The 7063-nt window shown below is 42.7% G+C and overlaps 1 long non-coding RNA gene across 1 annotated transcript in view; it reads right to left on the reverse strand.

The window, feature by feature from the left end:
• Positions 1-2531: 2531 nt before the first annotated feature.
• The window catches only part of LOC108524787 (uncharacterized), a 29273-nt gene continuing 24741 nt past the window's right edge, over positions 2532-7063 (reverse strand). Inside the window, exons 2-3 of the long non-coding RNA XR_001884127.1 lie at positions 3503-3784; positions 2532-2836 (exon numbers count right to left, since the gene is read on the reverse strand). This is a non-coding gene — a long non-coding RNA (uncharacterized LOC108524787). The remainder of the gene's footprint in view (positions 2837-3502; positions 3785-7063) is intronic.

The following is a 7063-nucleotide window of genomic DNA, read 5'->3' on the forward strand; positions in this document are numbered from 1 at the left end:
GAGGACTAAACAATAATATACTTTAAATGTTCATTACAGTGTCTAAGACATAATAAATGCTCAATAAAAGTTAGTTTCCAGGTAATTGGTTGGAATTCTAGGTAGATGTAAGAGAGTAGAAAGTAGGTTGGACCCATATTGCAGAGAACCTTGATGTGGGATGAGAAGTTGGAAATTCCACCATAAACAGGAAGGAATTACAGAGATTTTAGAGTAAGAAAGCGACCTCATTAGAGTTCCACTGGGCAGGAGCATATAGAATGGGATAAAATTGGATGAGTCTTCAGAAGGCCATGGGATTAGTCCTAGGGAAAGGTAATGAGGACCTGAGATAAGGCAGGAAGTATAGAAATTAAAATGAGGAGTCACTTCAAAAGGCTTTATAAAGGTGGGCAATGTAGCATATAGCGACTGCTTACATTTTGGAGGCAAAAGAGAAGGCAAACTTTTGAGCCTGCGTAGCTGGGAGAATAATAATGTCATTAGCCAGGAAGAATGAGCTAAGAGGAAAGATAATGAGATAATACTTTGGCTCTGAAGAGTTTGGGGTACCTGTGAGGCATCTGTGTGAAGGTGTCTCGTGGACAGAAAGGACAGTAGAGCACGGAAGAAGGGTCCTGGCTAGAAACTCTGGAGTCACCCACCAAGAGCTATTGGTGGAAGCGAGGGGTGGGTGACACAGATCCTCACAAGAGCATTGAGACTGCTGTAAAGAGGAAGAGAAACAGGAACTGAGACGTGCATGAGACCAGTCCTGCGTGTCTAAAGAGGTTACTAAGAGGAAAGCTCTTCATAAACTGTCAAGTACTGCAGAGACTCAAGCTGATGAGAAGCAGAGGAATGAACAACTGCTGTGGAGAAGGCCACAGCGAGCCCTTTCCTGAACCAACAGTACCACTGTGATTTTTTGATAGTTCTCATAAACAGTCACATGGATTAATCACACTGCTAGTCCCTTGGGTAGGATGTGATGGCAAAGGAGTCATGAAGACAAGCTTTTTTGACAAGAACACTTGCTCTTGAATGCTTCAAATAACTTGCTGGTCATTCCAATGTTCTTGATTATGTCAACTGCTTTTTGAGTCTGTACGTTCAGCCATTTATCCAAATTAAGTAATGATCCCTGGGGGCTTCGATGGCAAGGCATTGGTATGGGAATCAATGGTGCCATCTACTGTCCTTTTCTTTGATAGAAACAACTTCGGGAATAAACTCCTTTTCTCCCATCACACACTTTGCATCAGGTCTTTTCAAGTTCCACATTTTTAAAGTTTGTAACCAGTCAAAGGATGGTTAGTAGCACTGGCCCCTAAGTGCTAGCCAGATTTTTCTGCTATCTCCCTAGATGGTTATTTGGGAGGTCAGAACCTGAGGCCCAGAAGTCAGGGACCGTAAGGGAAGGAGGTTACAAGTGTCAGGCGCTGGCACCAAGCTTTCCAGGTGCCAGTACCCGACACTTGTAATCCCAGCGGTTTCCCACAAGGGCTGTAAGACTTCGTTACTTTATCTCCAATTTTCAGACAAGGACTAAGAAAAGTTAACTGAGGTCAAATGCTAGCAAGTGGCTGGGCTAGAAGTTGAATCTTGATTTGCCGAATTCCTGTGTCTTTTCTACTAAATAACTTCTTTCTGTCAGATTTGTGACAATTCTTGCAAATGTTTACCATGACAGTTCCCAAGCATCGATCCTCAGACTACAGCTAGTGGGGAAACTGCACTTCATGGCATTGGATCTTTTATTTTTTTCTTAAACCATTTAGCACTTCACCATTTATACTAAATTCATCATTCCATATATTTTTCTGGATGTATTTTATTTTCAAATGCCTCTATGATTGAATTAAAGAAATCAACTCCTATTTCAGTGCGACTATTTTTCCTATACTCTTCTTAGATGTATCTGTGACAAGAGAAGGGTTAAAATCAATTTCATGTCAGTGAGCAGGTACATCGTTATTAGTACTTTTTAAGTACTTTGATATAACTTTGTTTTTTTTAGAAACGGGGTCTTACTCTGTTGCCCTGGCTGGAATGCAGTGGCATGATCATGACTCACTGCATCCTCGAACTCCTGGGCTCAAGAGATCCTCCTGCCTCAGCCTCCTGAGTTGTTAGAATTACAATCATGAGCCACTATGCCCAGCTCTATGTATATTATTACAGAATATTATTTCATAATCAAAATTACAAACATGAAAAAAATAAATTTGAAAGTGCTTAGCAATAATAAACTCTATTCTAGAAAGATAGAAATTATTTAAAATTGTGTATTTTAGTTATTCATGGATAATGCAAATAAAACCGCCATTTTGTGCAAAATATATGATAAATCAGAGTAAACTAAGAATGTACATGTACATTAATTTAATAGTTCTCATGCTTTCCCCAAACAATATGCTGAACAGGTCTCCTTGCCCTCAGGAAGTACATACACATAAAGCATGCCTTAGTGAGGTCTGCAATTTTGCTAAAATAAATCACTACTTTCCAACATTAAGGGGAAACAGTAATTTATAGGACTGCAGTGAATACATGTTTTTAAAATTATGGTCTGTCCTAGGGGAAAACTACGGCTGTACAAATGTATTTACAAAAAAATAGTTGGAAAAGTTTGGAAGCCTGGGCACTGTGGCATAATCTTTTATTACCATGATTATTTGCCTAAGTTAAGGTGCTTATCAGACTTGATCTCAGCCCTAAGAAAATTTGAAGTAGTAAAACAGCATTCAGAGAAGACCTACATCATTACAGCAATATCCTTGATTCTTCAGATTTGAGGAGCACTAAAGTTTTCTGAGCTCTTTTATCACGCTGCCTCTCCAATGAGATTCCTTACCTAGAATAAAAAGAAATTAAAATATACTGATTTATAAGCCATTTGACAAGAGTAATTTGTAAAATAGGTTGGACCTAAGGATGAACTACAATGGTTTTATTGAGAAGATTAAAACTACTGTCCAGTCTCTGTGGGGAATATTTTTCCCTCTAGCCAGAGTACATTTGTAAACTTGTCCTTTTATGGCGTTAGTTAAAGAAGAGAGTTGACCTCTACACAAACTCTCATGAACACACATAGAGCTGTGTGAGGTTTTTCTTTTCTATCACCCCCCATCACTTCATGTTTTAGACAACCTAGGCCCAGGGTCCCCCATGTTCATCCCTTTCCTGCTGAGACCTGGGTCTCTTTGGAGGAGATTCCTTCCCTAGATTAATCCCATTGTCTGACTTTTCAACATCCCACAAAGGACTGCTATGTCCTAATCAAACAAACAAACAAACAAAGAAAAAACACACACAGTCACATGGATTGGAGCCACTTCAAGTTCATGTTTTTGGACTTCTCCCCTCCCCTTGCCCTAGAGCTGTCCCACGGGATGCCCTTGGCAGCCTTCTCTTCCATCCTCTTCAAAGTCTCCCCCTCCCTCAGACCCAACCACCTCCCTCCATCCCTATCCTCGACCAACAACCTCCCCGCTCACAAGCTAATCTACTCCTCACCCACCTTCATTCCTTTTTTCCTTTCCTTTCATTCCAGGGGACAAGGCTACTCCTTCCACCTCCCTCAGGAATCTTGTTCCATTAACTATTATCTCTCTGGCATGAATGTTCTGTTTCTCCTTGATTGATTCTTTCCCTTAGCAGACACAGACTCTCCTGGATTTCCTGCCACCTCTCTGGTCCACATCTTGGGCTGACGGTCCTTAAATGTAGGTGGTCCCAGTTGTTTTCAAAGCTCTCTTCTTTTATTATTCTCTATACTTTTCTTTGATATCTCCATATTACCCTGTAACAGTCAGGGTTTAGTCAGGAGATGGAACCACACCAGTTACATTAATTGAGATAAATTAATACGAAGAATTGTTAACTAGGTATAAACTTGTTAACTAAGTAACCCAAAGAGTGAAAAGAAAACTCTAAGATATGGCAAAAGTAGCATCTGCAGGAAGGAACTCCACCTCTGGGGCTGAAAGGACAAAGGAAGAAGCTGGCATTACTAAAACTAGAATGTAGAAAACAGACTGCCTAGGGTGGGACCCAGATATTGGAAGAGGGGACGTAGTTCATCACTGCTAGTGTCTCTAAGCAGGGGTAAGAGGAAGCTGGTTTTGCAAGTGTTAGAAAAACTATACACTGGCCCCAACAGCTGTTATTAGAATGATCTGCAACTGCTGGAGGGAAGCAGTGAGGTTGTGGGGAGAATCACATCCCATCTTCCCTCCAGCCGTGCAGCTTCCTTCTATTGGCAGAGCCTAAGAAAAAGCCAAATGGTCAAGCAGAAATGTGGTTTGCAGAGTCCCAGCTCCAGCATCAGAAAGCATGTATGGCGAATACATTTGGAGGAAAAGATAAAAATGGGTACAACTCCATAGCCTTAAATACCACTGGAAGGGGCCAGGCACAGTGGCTCAGGCCTTTAATCCCAGCACTTTGGGAGGCCGAGGTCAGGAGTTTGAGACCAGCCTGGCCAACATGGTGAAACCCCATCTCTACAAAAAATACAAATATTAGCTGGATGTATAATCCCAGCTACTCAGGAGGCTAAGGCAGGAGAATCACTTGAACTCGGGAGGTGGATGTTGCATTGAACCGAGATCATGCCATTTCACTCTAGCTTGGGCAACAGAGCAAGACTCTGTCTCAAAAATAAATACATACATACATACATACATATATACATACACTGGAGGATTCAACAACCTGTTTCTCTAGCCCAAGTTTCTCTCTTGAACCCCAGGTTTTTTAAACCAATCCCCTGTTGGAATATTTCTTTGCATGCCCTATGGTTACTTCAGACTCAATATGTTCTAAATTGGTCTCACTACCTTTCTCCTTCCCAGCCTGTCCTCTTCTTTCACCCTGCTCTCTCCATATGAATAAGTACCACCATTATGTCTATATGAAATGCATAAATGTTAATTCATCAGTACACCTCTGGCCCTTTGCGTTCACATTGAATCAATCATTAGAGCCCTTTCACTTCCCTTAATATCTCTCAAGTCAGTTCCCTCCTCTTCAGTCCCATTGCTACTCTCTTAGTCTCTACCCTTGTCATTTCCTACCAGATTAAAACATTGTCTACTAACTGGTCTTGCTGTCTCACATTTTTCTCTGTTGCCATGTCCTAGGCTCTAATTTCCCGACAGTGATCTCCTATACATGCAGAATGATCTTTCTTAAATGCAAATCTTATGACCCTGCTTTCTGCCTAAAATCCTTTACTGGCTTCTCTTAGTCTTCAAAATTCCTTTCTCTTTGGTATGACTTAGAAAGTTGTCCAGCCTTGGCACTACCAGAGAGGTTCCAAGATGGCCGAAGAGGAACAGCTCCAGTCTGAAGCTCCCAGTGTGAGTGATGTAGAAGAGGGGTGGTTTCTGCATTTCCAACTGAGGTACCAGGTTCATCTCACTGGGTCTTGTCAGACAGTGGGTGCAGCCCATGGAGCAGGGTGGGGCATCTTCTCACCTGGGAAGTGCAAGGAAATTCCCTTTCCTAGCAAAGGGAAGCCCTGACAGATGGTACCTGGAAATTCGGGACACTCCCACCCTAATACTGTGCTTTTCCAACAGTGTTAGCAAATGGCACACCAGAAGATTATATCCCACGCCTGGCTGAGAGGGTCCCACGTCCACTGAGCCTCGCTCACTGCTAACACAGCAGTCTGAGATTGAACTACAAGGCAGCATTGAGGCTGGGGGAGGGGTGTGTGCCATTGCTGAGGCTTGAGTAGGTAAACAAAGTGGCCAGGAAGCTCGAACTGCGTGGAGCCCACCGCAGCTCAAAAAGGCCTGCCTGCCTCTGTAGACTCCACTTCTGGGAGCAGGGCATAGCTGAACAAAAGGCAGCAGAAACTTCTGCAGACTTAAACATCCCTGTCTGACAGCTTTGAAGAGAGTGATCGTTCTCCCAGCATGGAGTCTGAGATCTGAGAACAGACAGACTGCCTCCTCAAGTGGGTCCCTGACCTCTGAGTAGCCTAACTGGGAGACACCTCCCAGTAGGGGCCGACTGACACCTCATACATCTGGGTGCCCCTCTGAGACGAAGCTTCCAGAGGAAGGATCAGGCAGCAACATCTGCCATTCTGCAATATTTGCTGTTCTGCAGCCTCCACTGGTGATACCCAGGCAAACAGGGTCTGGAGTGGACCTCCAGCAAACTCCATCAGACCTGCAGCTGAGGGTCCTGACTGTTAGAAGGAAAACTAACAAACAGAAAAGACATCCACACCAAAACCCCATCTGCACATCACCAACATCAAAGACCAAAGGTAGATAAAACCACAAAGATGGGGAGAAACCAGAGAAGAAAAACTGAAAATTCTAAAAAGCAGAGTGCCTCTTCTCCTCCAAAGGAACGCAGCTCCTTGCCAGCAACGGAACAAAGCTGGATGGAGAATGACTTTGACGAGTTGAGAGAAGAAGGCTTCAGATGATTGATAATAACAAATTGCTCTGAACTAAAGGAGGATGTTTGAACCCATTGCAAAGAAGCTAAAAACCTTGAAAACAGATTAAACGAATGGTTAACTAAAATAAACAGTGTAGAGAAGTCCTTAAATGACCTAATGGAGCTGAAAACCATGGCACGAGAACTACACAACGCATGCACAAGCTTCAGTAGCCGATTTGATCAAATGGAAGAAAGGGTATCAGTGATGGAAGATCAAATGAATGAAATGGAGCAAGAAGAGAAGTTTAGAGAAAAAAGAGTAAAAAGAAACAAAGCCTCCAAGAAATATGGGACTATGTGAAAAGACCAAATCTATGTCTGATTGGTGTACCTGAAAGTGATGGGGAGAATGAAACCAAGTTAGAAAACACTCTTCAGGATATTATCCAGGAGAACTGCCCCAACCTAGCGAGGCAGGTCAACATTCAAGTTCAGGAAATACAGAGAAGACCACATAGATACTCCTCGAGAAGAGCAACTCCAAAACACATAATTGTCAGATTAACCAAAGTTGAAATGAAGCAAAAAATGTTAAGGGCAGCCAGAGAGAAAGGTCAGGTTAGCCACAAAGGGAAGCCCATCAGACTAACAGTAGATCTCTCAGCAGAAACTC

Source organism: Rhinopithecus bieti, unplaced genomic scaffold (assembly GCF_001698545.2).
Source record: "Rhinopithecus bieti isolate Rb0 unplaced genomic scaffold, ASM169854v2 scaffold_83527, whole genome shotgun sequence".
NCBI lineage: Eukaryota > Metazoa > Chordata > Mammalia > Primates > Cercopithecidae > Rhinopithecus > Rhinopithecus bieti.